Below are 18,885 nucleotides of genomic sequence, written 5' to 3' on the forward strand. Positions count from 1 at the left end.
TTTGTTAGAATTGAAGGTTGTGACTTTTCTTATCAAGCACCTGTGATATTGCACCAATATATAAAAGAAATCTGACTTCAGTACAGAAATTTTGCCTGTACCTATCAGGATGAATTTGACGTTAGTCAAGCAGCTATTGAAGCATGAGGACTTAAAGGAGATTCTCAAAGAAATTAAGAACAAAGGGAGAAAGACTCTGATCACACTACACCACGACACAGAAACCATAAGAAGAGTTTTCAAAAGATTGGAAGTAGACACCTCTTACCGTTGGTGGAATGCGCTCTTTGGATTGTCACCTTAAGGAACTGGAATACTCAACACATTGGTTCATCCAATTATTGTACTATTAATTTTAGTTGGTGTTAGTATGATTATGTCTATTAAAATGTTCCTTTGGAATTGGAGGATATTGCAACGAGTAGCAATTCTAACTTCATTTACGACAGTATTCAGTGTGGCTTTAAGAGACACCATATCTCAGTATGAGGATAAAGGACTTAGGTTCTAGTAAAAAACTTACTAATTTTATAGAAAAGGGGGGAATGAGCCATAATATTCATAACTATTATTTTATAGTTTTGAGAATTGCATGTTTAGGGAATGAGTTATGGGGTAGATATCTTGAAAAACTTAGGAGCTAGAGGTTAGGAATGTAACCCTTGAACATATATATCCTAGCAGGGGGATTAGAAGTTGACAAAGTCTGGTCATATAATATGCAGAACCAGCAAAATATACATATGGAAACATTTAAGTGAAACTGATATACATTAGAAAATGCTTACAGTTAGCCAAAAGAAACCTATCAGTTATAAATGTTGACACTGAAGTCAATAAATGAATAAAGGGATTAACAAGTCAGGTAGTCATGGTAACGAGACAGAGGTAAAGAGTTTAGAGCAAGGTAGATGATCCTCACTTCATCTCTTACAACCCTCCGACTCAAATTGAAGACCACCGCCCCAAAACCAAGGGGATGCTACGCAGCTGCAATGAGTATACAGCTAATTTTAATACTAAGTGGGGAAAGGGCGGTGACAGGTAATAAATGTGTATAGGTGTTTTTGAATATGCATGATTTTTGTGAATAATTTAAGGACGAAAAACTGCCGAGGGCACACACGCCTTTTGGAGACATCCTGCATGTTCGCCCAGCACTGAAATAAATATATCCTTTTGACTAAATTGGCTGAAAGGTATTTTCCTTGTCTTTCATGCATCACAATGAATATCTCCGACCAGCACACACAGATGTTGTGCACTCTGATAATACCAGGCACCATCCCACCTAAACTCAACTCGGAGGTTTGGCAGCCCGGGGAGTGCAAATTGAGGCAAATTTCTGATCAGGGTTATGGAGGCGAAGGGCAGGAATTATCCTATGATGCCTTTACGGTGGTTGACTGATACACCTGCTTGGCAGAACTAGTGGTCCATACCAAAAGTTAAGTTGATAACCCTTCATGAATTGGTTCAAATGCAGTGATGTAGAGCATGGGGGCATTGCAGCCTGCTATGCCTTTGCCCACCATGCTCCCTGCTGGATGGGACATTTTGGTCATTGACTTGAAGGATTGCTTTTTCAGAATCCCCTTGTGTCCCGAAGATAGGCCAAAATTTGTTTTTATGGTGCCTGCAGTGAACAATTCTGAGCCAGGGAAGAGATATCAAAGGAAAGTTTTGCCACAAGGTTGTCGTTGTAGCCCGACACACTGCAGCAGGCTGCAGCAAGGTCTTTCTACTCTTCAGGTATACCAAGGAGATCCTTCCATTGGTATCACTATGTTTATCACCAATCTGGATTTATAGCCTACAGGTATCACTGGCCAGCGGAATGACACATGGTCTGATCCTTTGCACATTCTGGAGTGGGTTGTTATGCCGCATCAGCTGCAAAAGACAGCAAGGACGGTGTTGGAATTGTTTGCCCGACTGATAATCAAATGTTGTCTATGATGCGTGCACTTGATAGCAGTGGACCCTGCAAAGATTGTATTTCCTGCGGATCAGGATTTCTTTGAAGGAGGCTTTATTAATAGTGTACCTTGCAAAGTGCACTGCAAGATTTTACAGGACAGATTGCTTGTCATCTGCCCAGTCATAAGCTACTGCAAGTAGCAAAGAGAGTTAAGTTGTCTTTGAGACCCAAAAGTAGTCGGGTACCAGTGCAAGGTTCTGCTGCTTTCACTGACAGGTCAAGCAAAATAGGGAAGGCCACTGTTACCTGGGAGGATGAGTATGATTGGCAAATGCTGGAAGGCCATGTGTTGGAGTCAGTGAGTTAGGGGTCTCTCTGAATTCTTCAGAGAGAAGTCAGAGTGCAGGGATTGAATAAGTCTTAGAGTGACTTCTGATGTCTTTAGTGAGTAAAAGGTCTGGATTCCACAGCAGTAGCTTGTGTTCTGCTGAAGGCTGCAAAAACACTGATATCTTCAGTAGAGGCTCTAAGCCCACAGTTTTAGACAGGACTTAGACATAATAGTGTTATAGCAAGAATATTGCTTGCATTTCTTAGATTCTATGTGTAGTGTTATACATAACCTAGTGAGCTAAGAAACTAGAATTCTAATAGGTTAAAGAGTATTGGTCTGAGTTTGCATCTTAGCTTGTTGGAAAAATGCTATATAACAGTATGTATTGGGAGAGGTGTTGCTTTTAGCCATTCTGGCTTCTTGACATTTGCTTATTGTTTCTGCTTTTGCCATTGCTTGCCATTGTTTTTGGTATTGCATTTTGAGACTGATGTGCTTTGTAATAAGATGTGTTTTGTAATCAATACCCTTTTTAACTATTAGCTGCTTTGCTTATTTAGAAGATTACCTGACAAGTAAGAGCCTAAGAGCTCAGAGCAGGAGCCTATAGAGCTCCGGGAGTTAGGTGCCTGTAGAGCACCTGGGGGTCAGAAAGAACCTCCACATCTGGAAACCACATGTTTGGCTTTGGTATGTTCAGGGGTGTAACTGCCTCCACTGGCCTTTTGGATATCATGGGAATGGGTTTAGATCACTGTTTCATCCCTGCCCCTTAGGAATGTCACAGCCATTGCAAATCTCCATCCACATCCCCACAAAGTCATTCTGCAGGATGTCAAAACCTGCTTTTCTCAAGCCCCTCATTCCTTCTGCTGTTGCCCTTCCCTCTTTCAGTTCCCCAGCAGCCTTTCAGCCCAGAAGCTGCTGAGCTCTCAGGATGCTTGCTGCTCTCCAGCTTCCACACCTCCAGCATCTCAGGCTCACTGGCATCCAGGAAGTTCAGCAGAGCTCCCTGCCCTGCTGCTCTCTGGAAGGTCTCTGCCAGCCCAGGTTTCTCCAGGGCCCCATGCCATGGCCAGGAAGGGGAGTGGAGGCACTGGGGGCAGATGCACACCCTTGCTTAGTATCCCATCATTTCTGGCACAGCTAAAGAGACAAATCAGGACTTGTTCAAACTCCAGTGAAAGGATCAGATCCTGTCAGGGATACATTGGGCCCTTTCTCATCAAGGCTGACATCAAGTACATGAGCCTTTGATTGGACATTCTCTTTACCAAAGCTGTTGTTCACCTGTCTCCTCCTGCACCCCATGGCAAACCCAAAACAACTGCAGGTGCTGGCCCTGCTGCAAAGGCAATCGTGTGGCTGGGCTCTGGGCTGCTCTCCCCATGGTCACCTCCCATCCCTTCCCTCTGGACAAAGCCATGCCAGGGCACACAGCTGCCCAGAAGCTGATGAAGTCTAGAAATAGTCTCAGAGACAACTGTGCAGAAGGCCATGGCTGTACAACTCAGAAATTAAGACAACCTGCAACTGACTTTGCAGGACTGCCTGTTCCAGCAAACACCTTTTTCCTTCCCAAGCAGACAGAGTTGACTTAAAACACCACCAAGGCATAGACATGGTTCACAGATACTCGTAGGTTACTGAATGTAGAGGGACTGCTTAGCCAGATGGGACAACTTGAGCTGCTCTGACTTCTTCTTGGGGTTTTCTCAGCAGTAAGCCAGAGCAGGAGCCATGACAGAGCCCAGAAACCATCGAAGGACCTCTCCTGCAATTGGTACATGCTGAGGATGTGAAGTCTGCACTACACCCCCATCTTACTTGGCTCAGTTGCTTCCCTGGGTTCACACCACAGGAAAAGCTCTCAGACCCCTTCTTATTAATGCTTTAAATTTTAGCTTTCACATTTCCCAGATTCTGTGCTGACTTGGTGTGGGACTCCGAACTTCATATTAAGTGTCAATAGGTTCTCTTCACAGTGGATTTTAACCCAAAATTCCTTTTCCAGCTTGAGAATGCAGGACAACTGATATCCAAAAAGCATAAACAATGGCAAAGTGAAGGGAGTGGACCCAGATGATGGAGCTTTGTGACCTGAAGCTGTAACTGGACAATTAACCCCAATATGTTGATGGACCAATACTTATAAAAGTGTAAAAACTTGTGAGCAGGATCCATCTTGGATCCATCCTGAGTGTAGCCCTGGCCAGACTCTTCTACTGCCCAAGGTGTATCCCTTTAAGGCCTCTAAATAAATAAATAAATAGTTTATTCTTTTAACTCTGCTAAGTGTCTGTTCCAAATCAGCCTCTCTAGGAATCACTATAGTGCATAAAGAGACAATCTATCATACAGGACTTAGATTGGTGTCCTTACCTCACGCCCTTTTCCCTCAGAACTCAGCTCCTGGTTGTTTCTACTGATATTTTTGTAGCCAATGCCATTTTTCCCTCTCTCTTCCTCTCCACTGCACATCAGGCTTGCTTGCTTGTAAGGAGAGCTCTTCTGGATGGGAGTCAATGGCTTGGAGGGAAGGAGCATACAGGGAGGTGACCTGGAAAGATTCTTGGCAGTACTGTTGGCAGATAGACCTGCAAAGTGGAGATACAAATGGTAATAGAGGCTGCAATGCCAACCTAAAGCATCTAAAGCTCTACGTTGCATGGGACACATTTTCTGGAAACTTCTAAATAGCTGCCCAGGGAAACATGCTCCTGCCAGCAGCCCCTTGAGGCAGGCCAGGGGCACACCCTGACCCACTTGCACAGAGCTCCCAGAGCAACAGCCTGGCCTCTGGGCTGCCCTGGGACAGCAGGGAGCCCAGAGCCCTGTGCTTCCAGCAATGGCTCAGCTGCACATGCAGCCTCCTGCTTCTCTCCCTGCCCCACAGCTGAGCAGCCCTACAGCTCCACAGGGCCCTGAGCAGCATAGCTCATGGCAGGGGGCACCTGCAGGGTAGAACTGTTCCCTGGCAATGTGCACAGGCTCTCCAGGATGGCACAAGACCCTTCCTCCTGCCAGAGAGTGGCCCAGCTCCCACCTTACCTCTGTGTGAGGGTGAGCCCTGCTCCCAAAGCAACAGGTGTGTTAGAGGACCTTCCTCCTTTATCATACCATAATGTTCAATGGTTGAAGCTCTAGAGGGACTTTTGAATTCTTGAGAAAATTTCTTTGTTTTTATTTTTCTTGGATCTAGCCTGTATTTAATTCTTCTGAACACTATTGAGTTATCATGGCTGAAGGGAAAGGTGGAAAGCTCCAATGATAAGAGGGGAGGAAATATTTCTTCTTGATGGTGGCCTTTTGTGAATATCCAGTAAAGACCCACAAAGCTGTGACTGCTATTTCTGCAAACCTCAAAGAGCTCTCAGCAAGCAGGCAGACCTTGCTGGTGTTTTTATAGCACCGTAATATCATCCTCAGTGTTGGACCCAATCACCAAGCAGAGGAAAACCAGGAAATTTATCTGTAGTGAGACCCAACACTGATGGCTAAGAAAGAAACAGGACTTGCATCTCCTGACCATGTCCAATTTGTGGTCAACTGCGGCCACAGTCCCTGTCCCGGCTGACAATATTTGATTTGGCAGCTGTCAAAAAGGAGAAAGCAGAGTGAACTAATGACAGAATGTTGGGATGCCATGGGCATCCTTGCAGGATCACCTGTAGCTGTCAGCCACGAACTCTGACACAGGGCCAGTACTGACCACCATGGACCAATGTACCCTGAACACTGGTGAGATTTTTCTCCATTTTCGTCAGACCTTTCAACTCCTTTCTATCCTCACCTTTTCCTTCTGTGGCCTTTTCCAGCAGAATCCATGCTTGAAACCATACTTGTGTCTCACAGAAGTATCTCAGTTGAATTTGGGAAATCTCTGGGATAGACAGCGACAGGAGCTGGTCCCCAGCCCTAGAACAAGGTGGGGTGACTCAAATCACCAGCAGTGGGCACAGACAGCAGAGCCAGACATGTTTCCTGCCAATGTGTCTGTGTCACCCACAACCTTCCCAGCCCCAGCGCAGGGCTGCCCCTTTGTGACGCGCCCACCTGTGGTTCTATTGTTTCCATGGCCACAGAACCCCCACCCCAGTTCCATCCCTTCCCTTCCCTTCCCTTCCCTTCCCTTCCCTTCCCTTCCCTTCCCTTCCCTTCCCTTCCCTTCCCTTCCCTTCCCTTCCCTTCCCTTCCCTTCCCTTCCCTTCCCTTCCCTTCCCTTCCCTTCCCTTCCCTTCCCTTCCCTTCCCTTCCCTTCCCTTCCCTTCCCTTCCCTTCCCTTCCCTTCCCTTCCCTTCCCAAGGGCAGCCAGCCCTGGACCCAACCAGGCCTGAGGGTTTGACATTGACTAGGAAGTTGATGCTTTCCAAAGCTGCTTTTCAAGGCCTTCATTTCTGTCCTTCCCACTGAGTTCTGGGCTACAGCTTGTTGGCTGAGGATTTTGTTTATTTCTCTTTACAACGAATAAAGTGCTGTGACACAACCAGTTATTGGCAGTAAAAGAAGCTTTGTACTCCCCAGGATATGACCCCTGAATTCAGTTGGCCGATATAATTAGGGAACAAACTGACCATGCAAACATTCCACCTTTGCTCCTCTTCATTGCTTCAGGGGATTATTCCCTGCTTTCTTTATTGCAGAGACACTGAAACACAACATAAACAGGATTTGCCTCAAAATATTTCTGATCTTGGTGCTTCCTGACAATTCAAAATTTTCTTAATGGAAATAGCATGGGGCAGGTTTTTCTGAAATGTTCTCCAGCAGAGCGGTTAAAACTAATCATACTTGATGTGGCAGAACAGAGCATGGGCCAAGGGACCAGTGGGTCTGATCCCTTTTCCTGCATCAGCAAAACTATTTCTTCATGTCTTATCTCTCCTACATCCTCAAAGAAGCTTTTCAGTCTTCATTCACTGCCCCCAGTATTTAGTGGGCCAATATGATCAGTGTGTCTGTAGGGTGGAAATTGGCCATGCAAAGGTTCTCCTTCATTGTGGCAGGGGTTTATTCCTGCTTTCTTTCCTGCAGACACACCCAAACCCAACACTGCAACACCAGCCTCAAAATGATTCTCATTCTGACTTTCCCTGAAAATTCAGAACAATACTCAGTGTTTCCCAGTTCCCAGGGACAGGCTCCAAGGCTCGGCCCTCACTTGCACGGAATGAAGAAGAGCTGCTGCACTTGCCAGTGGCTCAGGGGGCTCACAATCAGTGCTTTGAATGCAGCTTTTGTGCACACTCCGCCTCCCTGAGCCGAGCAGCATTCCCAGGCATGGACATCCCTGCTGCAGCCAAGATCCTCCCAGCACAACTGCAGGAAAGAGATTGCAGCAAGTCCTGCCTGAAGGAGTCTCCAGTCTGCTGCAGCCCTGCACCTGAAGTGGAATCATCTTGTGCTGCCATGAGGGAGCAAAGGGGGTGAGGGGCTCATTGCAGATGAGGGTCTCCTCAATGTGCTGCTGCTGCTCCTCCCTGGGCCTGATTCAGCAGCTGGTGCCTTCCCCTGCAGCTGCATCAGGAGCCTGCCTGGAAAAATGACACTGCCAGTGCAAGTGACAGCCACCCATCCCTGACATGACCCTACCCATAGAACAGAGCCTACCAAGCTGCTCCAGTCAGGTGATGTTAGACAACATAAAAATACCTTCAAACAATGAATTTTCCACATTCTGACAAAATCATGGCCACACAGTCCACATGTTGGGGGCAGACTGCTGTCAGCAGAATGGGGTCAGCCCCAGCAGCTGCTCTCCCCGTGGCTGGATGGTCATGGCAGTGGAGGCAAGTCTCTCACTGTGCCCACTGTTGTTCCCACTGAACTCAGGGTGCTGCTACAGCAGCAACATCACTTCACACATTTGATAACAAAGACTTGGAATGGCATACAGGACTTGCCTGAAGAGCTACTAAAAAAAAAACAGGAGGTGGCAGGGGAGTTGGAAGAGTTCGCTCCAACTAATACAAGCATACATGGATTTAAGCAGGGACATTGGGCTAATCATACTGGGGACTGGTTTGAAAGCCTTGTCTCTAGCAATTCCTACCAGTTGGCAAGATTTTTTCTGGCGAAAGGAGTAGATAAGTGTGGGGGAAGTTTGGCGAGGGAAATATGCAACCAATCAATGTGATTGATAAAGCATAGTTCCATTTATTGAAGGCATATTTATATCTATATTTATATTTATATTTAAATCTATATTTATAATCCAAAATACAATGACTAAGCATATTTGGCATAATTTCATTGGTTTGAGGTACATACGCCTCTCCTACTATTGGCTCTTGCAAGAGTGAGATGACCACCCCTTCTGCTTTTTCAGCTATGTCTGTTTACATGCTTTTTAGCAGCAAACCTACTGCATCTATCCTCTATATAGCAACAAATTAACCATCTCTTCCTTCTTGCACATCCTCTAGCTGCAGTAGTATCAATTTTATGAATAGGCTGCTATGGTCTGACCTTGCTAATACGTGCAGTTTAGCAGCTAGATTGTTTCCCTGAATCCTCAGACGAGCCATTTTCATGGGCTGCTAATAAGGCCTCAGCTGAGCCATGTCCATTACTTGCTAGCCAAGCATCAACAGCTAGGTCTATTAAGTTGTTAATTTGGGCTGTCCTGCTTTTGTTGGATGTTATAATGATATGATCGAGCAATCTGTGTCCCTATTATCTGTGGTCCATTTTGAGCTTTGTTATTTTGCTCCTACAAAATTGCTTATTCTACAGTACTGTATGATTCTTACACGAATTATATTATATTCATATATTGCAAGATCACTATGTAAAAATCCCTTTCTTGCTAAATAGGTTTCCCATAACATTATTGAGGACCATATCAACTTATGGGGCACACTTTAAACATTATAACAGTTCAAACAAAAGCTGTCTTCATCTTTGAAAACAGAGGTCTTTCTTCTTCTCTTTGCTGGGTGGAAGCAGGGATCTTCATCTCTCCTCTTTATTCAAACTTATGGGATCAAAACCATTTCAACATCTGCTCATTTCAGCACAAATGCCTCTGCTCATATCTACAATTAAACCTACAATCTCTATGTGTTGTAGGGAAATGAGTCTCTTCTCCATAGCTTGAAAAAGAGAAATTTCAGTCCATGACCCTCCTCTTTCCCTTATCTGGGATCTGACTCTTCCTTTTGTCTGGACTCGGTGTTTTCATATTGTTTCTGTCCATATCTTCATCTTGGTCCTGTTCTTTCACTCAGGACAGAGAACAAAGTGTCTGCAAGTCTCATTCTGGGCAATGAAAAAGTTAATATCTCACTCAGACAGTGGCTGGAGCAATTGGGATGGAGCATTTCAGATCAGCTGGGACTGGGATGGGACCCAGTCAGAGAGCCAGAGAGCGGTGGTGGTTGTTCTGGCTGCATGGCTGTTTTCTGGTGTTTGCTGCATTCAATTCCAGCCGTGGGTGGATGGGTTCCCCTTCCCCTGCCCAGCAGGTGAAGGGTGAGTCCCTTGCCAGGATGGGCCCAGCTGTGTCTGCCCCAGGCTGCGCTGCCCAGGAGGGCCTGGCGCCCAGAGCCACTCTCCTGGTGGGAAAAAGGCCCTGTGGACCAGGGCAGGGCAGGGTTTGAATGTCAGCTCGGTGTTCTGCTGGGCCGTGGGCTCCCTGGCTGTGCCAGGGGGAATCTAAGATCTTGGCAGCTGTGTGGGCTTCCCCTCCCCGTTTCTATTGGGGGCACTGCTGAAAACAGGACCCAGAGTCAGAGCCCGGCCCCGGCCCAGGCCCGGCCAGGCCTGTGGGCTGCACGGAGGGGCCTGGGCCGGTGTTACCTGTACTGAGGCCAGAAGCAAAAGAGAACTTTCTCAGCGTTTTTTCACCTTTACATGTGTGTTTCACAAAGAACCTTTCTCATTGGGGTAATGTGGGAATCCTTAAAATCAGAAGGTTTTGGGAAAGCTGCAATAAAGCAGGCCTCAGAGACAACAGAACTGCAATTAGACTAAGCAGAAAGCATAAGGCATGTCAGCAGAAAAATTATATGACATGTAGAAAGCAAGGACAAATAGAGCAATAGTCTGTGTATAAACGCTTGGCTAGAATAACTCTCTAAGCTGCAGAAAAGTATATCTAGCAAGATATTAGGAAGGTCTAAACTTAGTAATGGAGCTCTGTGCATTATATTTTAAGGCTTACAAGTAGGTATTGTATTCAAAATAAGTATTGTTTTAACCATAGATACATGCACTTACAGTGGTTGGATGAAACTATTGTCATCATGCTTTTGCTTTTTGTGATTGGTCACAAAGTACATTGTAACATCACTATTCTCTGGCTGTTGCTGAGAGCATGAGCTGCTGGCATCTTCCTGCTGTTCCAACCTTGCAATGACACTGATGCTTGGGTGGAAAGAAAAAATAATAAAGTAGCTTGAGAGATGTTCCACAGCAGTCCCGTCTCATTCGTGATTCTGTGCATAAACCCCTGGCCTGCGTTAGTGTAACAGTGTTTCAATATTAAAAATCAGTCACCAAGTGGTCTTTGTCAGGTCCATGGGAGGCTGCCCAGGTCCTGGCTGAGAAAAAATTCAGGGAATCTTTACAAACCATCACAACAGCCTAGAAGTAACAGAGTCCCTGGGCGAGAGATGATTGGATGGATTTGAACACATAGAAAGGATCCCAGCCAATGCATTGAACCCTAAGGGCAGATGCATCATTGGCCAGGGAAATGGCTGTGGTCAGTGATGGTGAGGTCAGTTGCGTTCTCAGTGGGTGTGGTCAGTGAGTGTGACCAGTGGGTGTTGTCATTGGGTGTGGGCAGAGAGATGTGATCAGTAGCTATGTTCAGCGGATGTGGTCAGTTGGGAGGTTGGTGGGGCTTAGTAACTGGGTGTGGTCAGTTGGTGTGGCCATGGGTAGTGGTCAATGGGTGCAGTCAGTGTCAGTGATCAGTGGGGTGTGGTCAAAGGGTGTGGTCATTAAGGGTAGCCTGCAGGGTAGTCAGTGGTTTTGGTCAGTGGTAGAGTGGTCAGAGGATGTGGTCAGTGTGTGTGGTCAGTGAAGTGGTCAGTGGATATGGTCAGTTGGTGTGGTCAGTGGATGTGGCCACTTTTTATGGTGTCCGGGGGGTGGTCAGTGTTGTGTGTTCAGTGCGTACAGTCAATGGGCATGGTCATTGAGGTGGTCAGTGGATGTGGTCAATGGGTGTGGTCAGTCATGATGTGGTTAGTTGGGTTGTCAGTGGATTGTGGTCAGTAGGAGTGGACTGTGGGTGTGGTCAGTGGGAGAATTCATTGGGGTGTTGCCAATGGGTGCGGTCAGTGGGCTGTGGGCATTGGTGTCTTGGCAATGGGTGTGTTCACTGGGTGTGGTCAGTAGTTGTGATCAGTGGGGGTGGTCAGTGGTCTGGTGAGTGGCCTGGTCAGCGGCCTGGTCAGCGGGTTTGGTCAGTAGGAGGTGGTCAGTGTTTGTTGTCAGTGGCAGAATGGTCAGTGGCGGTGTGGTCAGTTGCTATTTGGTGGATGTGGTCAGTGGGGTGTAGGCATTGGTGTCTTCATAGCAGGTTTGGTCAGAGGGGTGTGGTCACTGGTTGTGGTTAGGGTAAAGGTTGGGTGCAGTCAGTGGGTGTGGTCAGTGGGCTGTGGTCACTGGTTTGGGGGAAAGGGTGTGTAGTGGTGTGTAGGCAGTAGGTGTGCTCAGTGGGCTGCGGTTATTGGGGTGTGGTTAGTGCTGATGGTTTGTGAGTGTGGTCAGTGGGTGTGGTCACTAGCTGTGGTCAGTGGGTGTGATCAGTGAATGTGGTCAATTGGGTAACGAGTGAGGATTGTCAGTTGGGTGATCCGGATATGTGGTCATTGGTGTGGTCGGTGGGTGTGAGCAGCAGGTGTGGTTGGTGGGCTTGGTCAGTGAGGGGTGGTCACTTGGTGTGGTCTTTGAGGGCCGAGGGGGTGATCAGTGGGGGTGTGGTCAGTGGGTGAGGTCAGTGGGGGTGTGGTAACTTGGGTGGTCATTGCATTATGGTCAGTGGGGTGACCATTGGGTCTGGTCTGTGAGGTGGTCAGTAGGTGTGATCAGTGTTTGGGGCCAGTAGGCAGTGGTCCTTGTGGTGATCAGTGGGGTGTGGTCAGTGGGTGTGTTCAGTGACGGGGGTGGCAAGTTGGTGTGGCCAGCAGCATGTGGTCAGTCAGAGTATGGTCAGTTGGGTGGTTATCTTGTTCAGTTGGGTATTCAGTGGATTATGGTCAGTGGGTATGGACAGTGGGGGTGGTCAGTGGGGATCATCAGTGGGTCCTGGTCAGTGGGTGTGGCCATTCGGGGTGGTCAGTGTTGGAAGTGTTGGAAGTGGGATGTGGTCAGTGGCTGTGGTAGTCTGTGGTAGTGTGGTCAGTTGGGTTGTGACTGGGGGTGGCAAGCGCAGGTGGTCAGAGGGAGTGTGGTAAACATTTCTAGCCAGAGGATTTGGTCAGATAGGTTGCCATTGGAGAGTGGTCAGTGGGTATGGTCAGTGGCTGTGGTCAGTGAATGTGGTCAATTCGGGAGCTGGGTTGGGGCGGTCAGTTGGGTGGTCAGGGGATGTGGTTGTTGGCGCGGTCAGTGAAGGTATGGTCAGTTTGTCAGTGGAGTGTGGTCAGTGAGTGTGGTCAGTGGGATGTAAGCATTGGTTTCTTGGGTATGGGTGTTCTCAGTGGGTGTGCTCAGTGGTTATGTTCAGATGGGGTATTGTCAGTTTGGGGATCATTGCGGTGTGGTCCATTGGTGTGTTCAGTGAGATGTGCTCAGTGGAGATACGGTCATTAGGGCAGTGAGTAGCGTATGGCCAGTGCCTATAGTCAGTGCGTGTGGCCAGTGAGTGTGGTCAGTGGGTGCAGTCAGTGAGGGTGGTCAATGGGTGTGGTCAGTGAGAGAACTCAGTGGGATGTGGTCAGTGGGTGTGGGCATTGGTGTCTTGGCAAAGGGTGTGGTCAGTGGGTGCAGTCAGTTGTGGTCACTGGCTGTGGGCAATGGGTGTGGACACTGGTTGTGGTCAGTGGGTGTGGTCAGTGGGTGTAGTCAGTGGGCTAAAGTCATTGAGGCATGGTATGCAGAGGTGGTCTGTGAGTGTGTTTACTGGGTGTGGTCAGTGATTGTGGTCAGTATGGGAGCTCAGTGAGGTCTGATCAGTGGGTGTTGCCATATGGGGTAGTCAGTGGCATGGTCAGTGGGGCTGGTCAGTAGGAGGTGGTCAGTGGTTTTGGTCAGTGGCAGTGTGGTCAGTTGGGTGGTCTGTGGGTGTGGTCTGTGGGGTGTCGACATTGGTGTCTTTGCAGTGGGTGTGGTCAGAGGGTTGTAGTCAATGGGGGTGGTCACTGGGTACACTGAGTGTGGTCAGTGGGGTGTGGTCAGTTGGTGTAGCGCTTAGGGGTTGTCATTGGGAAAGTGCTTGGCCAAGGCAAAAGGAGGCTCCCTGTGTGCCCTGCTTCCCTCTACCTGAGCTCCTGAGAGCTCTGCAGCCCCTGCTGCCATCCCATCTGCCCAGGCCAGCACAACAGCCTTGGCCTTGGGGCCCTTCAAAGCTGCTCCTGCTCCAGGCCCAGTGCCCATCCCAGAGCTAGGGCAGCCACAAAGCTGTGCCCATTTCTGTTTATTCCTGCTCTGATGAGGATGGATCCTCAGCCACTTGGAGGATGCTGATGCATTTCACTGCTTCAGAGGCTACTTCTCTCATGAGCTCCTCAGTTCAGGAATTCAGTTACAAAGGCTCATAAACATTTGTTCAAAACACCAGAACAAAAAAAGCCTCGGGAATTATTTCAGTTTCCAATGCTACTGTGGTTCATTGGAAAGATTTCAGAAGTGTATTCTAAGTAAATATACTATATTGAAAACAATACAGAGAGAACAGTTTTGTCCTGTTGTCTTTTCCTGTTTATAGATTGATATCAGCCATGTCCAATTGATATTGACCCCCAGCACCTTCCAATACAGTCTGAACTGATATGAAAATCAAGACCCTTCATGGATGACATGATAATTGATCAGATTTTGTCCCCACACCCTCCCCATCATTTTCCTCATCCCATCCCTAGAACTTTTATGGATCAGGGACAGAGTTGCCATCAGGACCAGGGCAGTGATTCTTCCCCTGTGCTCACCACTGGTTGGGCAGAACTCAAATGCTGTGTCCAGTTCTTGTACCCCAATTTAGGAAGGACATGGAGGCGCTGGAGCGTGTCCAGAGAAGGGCAACAAGGCTGGTGATGGGTCTGGAACACAAGTCCTGTGAGGTGTGGCTGAGAGAGCTGGGGATGTTTATCCTGGAGAAGAGGAGGCTCGGGGAGACCTCATCATTCTCTACAACTCCCTGATCGGAGAGTGCAGCCAGATGGGACTCAGGCTCTTTTCGCAAGGAACAGAAACAGGACAGGAGGACACAGCCTTAGGCTGCACCAGGGGAGGTTTAGGCTGGAATTTGGAAATTTTCTTTACAAAGTAGGTGATTGGGTATTGCATTGGACTGCCCAGAGAGGTGGGCAAGTCACTGTACCTGGAGTTGTTTCACGACAGTTTGGATGTGGCACTGGGTGCCATAGTCTGCCTGACAAGGTGCTGTTTGGTCACAGGTTGGACTTGATGCTCTCGAAGTTCTTTGCGAGCCCGGATGAATCTGTGATGATTGTGACACCTGCAGGGCCCTGGGGAAGCAAGGGGCCATTGTGACACTGCTGGGTATTGTGGAACTGAGAAAACCACTGTGTACGACATGGCTCCACAGAGCCAAGAGGCCACTGTGACACTGTGCGGCTGCATGGAAGCAAGGAGTCCATTGTGACACTCTGGGTCCTCGTGGAAACACAGAGGCCACTGTGACACTGCAGGGCCTTGTGGAACCAAGGGTGCAGTGTTGCTCCTCAGAGACTCCTGGAATGAAGGAAACATATCTGACACCATGATACCCCTTGGGACTAAGCGGCCATTGTGACTCTGTGGAACCAAGGAGAGCATTGCTGTACTGCGAGACCTCATGGAACCAAGCATCCACTGTGACACTGCAGGGCCTTCAGGGATCAAGGTGCCATTGTGACACTGTGCGGCCCAAGGAAGCAAGGGACTCTGACACCAAGGGGTCCCAGGGAACCAAAGGGACATTGTGACACTGGGAAGCCTCATGGAATCATGGAGACAATTGTGACACTGCAGGGCCTCATGGAACCGTGCAGACAGCAGGTTGGCTGAGAGATTTCATCTGCTGCAGAGTATGAGGGCTCTGCTGAGGGACCTGGACAAGCTGGATCAAGGGCCCAAATCCAACAAGGAGAGGTTTAACAAGTCCAAGTGCCAGGCCCTGCACTTTGGCCACAACAACCCCTGCAGTGCTACAGGCTGGGGACAGAGTGGCTGGACAGCAGCCAGGCAGAGAGAGGCTGGGGGGCACTTATGGACAGCAGGCTGGACGTGAGCCAGCAGTGTGCCCAGCTGGCCAAGAAGGCCAATGGCACCTGGCCTGGATCAGGAATGGTGTGGCCAGCAGGACCAGGGCAGTGATTCTTCACCTGTACTCAGCACCAGTAGGGCAGCACCTTGGGTGCTGTTTCCAGTTCTGGGCCCCCAATTTAGGAAGGACATGGAGGGACTGGAGTGTGTCCAGAGAAGGGCAACAAGGCTGGTGAGGGGTGTGGAACACAAGACCTGCGAGGACCAGCTGAGGGAACTGGGGATGTTTATTTTGGAGAGGAGGTGGCTCTATAAGACAAGGCAGTGTCAGGGCACTGGTTGGACTTCATGATCTCCAAGGTCTTTTTAAGCTTGGCTGATTCTGATTCTCTAAGACCACCCCTGGAGCAGTTGCAGGATGAGCCCTGGGCCTCCTCTTCACAAGTTCCAGCAGTCCAGGTCCCTCAGCTTCTCCACACAGCCCCAAAGCCCATCCTGTCAGTCCTGCAGAGACTCTCCAGCCCCTTCTCACTGCCCAGAACAGGGAGCCCCACACCCAGACATACCAGCCTGTGGTGCCTGTGGCAAGGGAGCAGCACAGGGCACTGAAGGACCCTGCAGACAATTCCTGAAGCACGTGTAGGATGATCCTGCTCCGAAAGGGATGTTCCTGTGGTGTCAACTCAGGAACTGAAATGGGGAGTGGGACAGAGAGGAAAGGGCCGAGAGGGATGGGCTTTTTGTCCACGAGGGAATAGGTGTGAGCAGTAAGAAGAAATCTGTAACTGGGGTGCTAAAGAGAGCAAATGTGAAGAAAAGGAAATGCTCAGGGCAGTTTGGGGGTGGCTGCCAGGCAGCCCTGGCTCTGAGCAACAACATCTGCAGTGGGACAGGAAACTCATAGACCATGGAAACAAATTTTCTGGCTGACTTCAGAGGCCATGACAAACCTGAGTGGTTTCCCTGGTGTCCCCCAGCCCTTGCTGGCTGCAGGGGCTGATGTGCTCACTCAGCTCCATCTCCCCACAGCAACACCTTGGGGGTGCTGATGCCTGCTCTGTGCAGTGCAAACAGGGGTTCCTGAGCCAGTGCTGCCATGTCTGTGCCTGCAAGGATGCAGCACTTTTGTGAGCTGAGGGAGAGGCCAGGTCTGCAGAGGGGGGATGTTGTTGGCAGGTGCATGAGGACACTCTGGGACGCTGCCCTGGGCTGTCCAGCGCAGTGGGGATGGATCAGCCCCTGCTCTGCTGCTCCTTGGCAGGGTCTCCCCATTGCAGGGGCCTTGCAGAGCACCAGCCATACTGTTTGCCCCCAGCCTGACCACGGCCTGCCTGGGGCTGCTCACGGGGGTTTTCTCTGCTCAGCATTGGCCTGGCCAAGTGCTCTGGAGAGAGCCTGGCCAAGGAGCCTGGAGCCACCAGGCCCTGCCCTCAGGCATTAGCGCTGTCCCAGCAGTGCCCATGGCCTGTCCCTGCTGCAGCCCTGGCACTGCCACCCCCAGGACTGTGCCCAGCCCAGAGAGCACTCAGGCCCTGCAGCAACACAAGGGTCAGGAGGGCAGTGGGGCAGTGGCACGGGAGCAGCACTGGCAACACCAAGAGCTGATGCTGCTGGGCACAGCTCCTGTGCCAGCACTGATCTACACCAGCTCTGCACACAGACATTGCTGCTGCAGCTCCAGAGGACGGAACAAATAGGGCATCTCCAGAGGAATCTTTGCTAGCACTTTTTTTTTTCATTGAAAGTCTCTGAGAGTACAGATCCTTATTGAAACAGTCTGTGGATCTGAGTTTATTTCAAGTGAAACAGAAAGAGAAATGGCATAATGAATGACCTATATTTGTGGAAAATATTTAAAAACTAAAATAACAAAAAAACCCAAAAAAACCAAAACAAGAGCCTGCAACCAAACATTAAAGTGCTATCACAATATCCTTTTTCACAAGTTATTTTCAGAAATTGGAAACCAAGTTAATGTTTCTGGAATGGTGATCAGTCTCCACACTTCAGCCTTGAGCTCCTGGTTCCTCAGGCTGTAGATGAGGGGGTTCAGGGCTGGAGGCACCACCGAGTACAGAATTGACACTGCCATATCCAAGGATGGCGAGGACATGGAGGGGGGCTTCAAGTTGGCAAATGTGCCAGTGCTGATTAACAGGGAGACCACAGCCAGGTGAGGGAGGCAGGTGGAAAAAGCTTTGTGCCGTCCCTGCTCAGAGGGGATCCTCAGCACAACTCTGAAGATCTGCACGTAGGAGAAAACAGTGAACAGGAAAAGCCCAAACACTAAACAGGCACTAAGAGCAACGAGCCCAAGTTCCCTGAGGTTTGAGTCTGAGCAGGAGAGCTTGAGGATGTGTGGCAGTTCACAGAAGAACTGGCTCAGGACATTGCCATGGCACAGGGGCAGGGAAAATGTATTGACTGTGTGCAGCAGAGCATTGAGAAAGCCACTGGCCCAGGCAGCTGCTGCCATGTGGGCACAAGCTCTGCTGCCCAGGAGGGTCCTGTAGTGCAGGGGTTTGCAGATGGACACGTAGCGGTCGTAGCACATGATGGTCAGGAGGAAATACTCTGCTGACATAAAGAAAAAAAAAAGAAAACTTCTCCAGCATATCTTGTGTAAGAGATTTTCCTGGTGTCCCAGAGGGAATTGTGCATGGCTTTGGGCACAGTGGTGCAGATGCAGCCCAGGTCAGTGAGGGCCAGGTTGAGCAGGAAGAAGAACATGGGGGTGTGCAGGTGGTGGCTGCAGGCTATGGCACTGATGATGAGGCCGTTGGCCAGGAGGGCAGCCACGGAGATGCCCAGGAAGAGGCAGAAGTGCAGGACCTGCAGCTGCCGCGTGTCCGCCAAAGGCAGCAGGAGGAACTGGCTGATGGAGCTGCTGTTGGACATTTCTGCCCTATGGGCATGGTGAACCACTAAGAGAAGACATTGACAAGCTGGAAAAGATTTTCTTGAGTCAATCCTATGCATATATATTACGAATCCTCTCAAAACTACTTCTCTTCCTGTGGAGGAACTTCAGTTGTTTTTTTTTTTAAATACCTAGTTTGCACTGCTGAGTTACTGCCTCTTCTTCAGCATTGCTCTCAGCCTGAACACCGAGGAGTCTAGAGGGTAAACAGGCCTCATGTGCCCCATTGCAGTCAGACCTGCTGGTCCCACACAGCTGCTATGTGCTCATTACACCCCCCACTATTTCACAGTGATCAAAATTACAGTGTACTGGGAAAACAAAGTGGAT

At 49.1% G+C, this 18,885-nt stretch overlaps 1 pseudogene across 1 annotated transcript in view; it reads right to left on the minus strand.

Annotated features, from left to right (window-relative positions):
- The window catches only part of LOC306815121 (olfactory receptor 14J1-like), a 60,715-nt pseudogene extending 42,182 nt beyond the window's left edge, over positions 1 to 18,533 (minus strand). Inside the window, exon 1 of the transcript in view lies at positions 18,309 to 18,533. The product of the transcript in view is annotated as an olfactory receptor 14J1-like (transcript). The remainder of the gene's footprint in view (positions 1 to 18,308) is intronic.
- Positions 18,534 to 18,885: the final 352 nt, after the last annotated feature.

The sequence above is a fragment of the Erithacus rubecula genome, assembly GCF_903797595.1.
Source record: "Erithacus rubecula genome assembly, contig: scaffold_100_arrow_ctg1, whole genome shotgun sequence".
NCBI lineage: Eukaryota > Metazoa > Chordata > Aves > Passeriformes > Muscicapidae > Erithacus > Erithacus rubecula.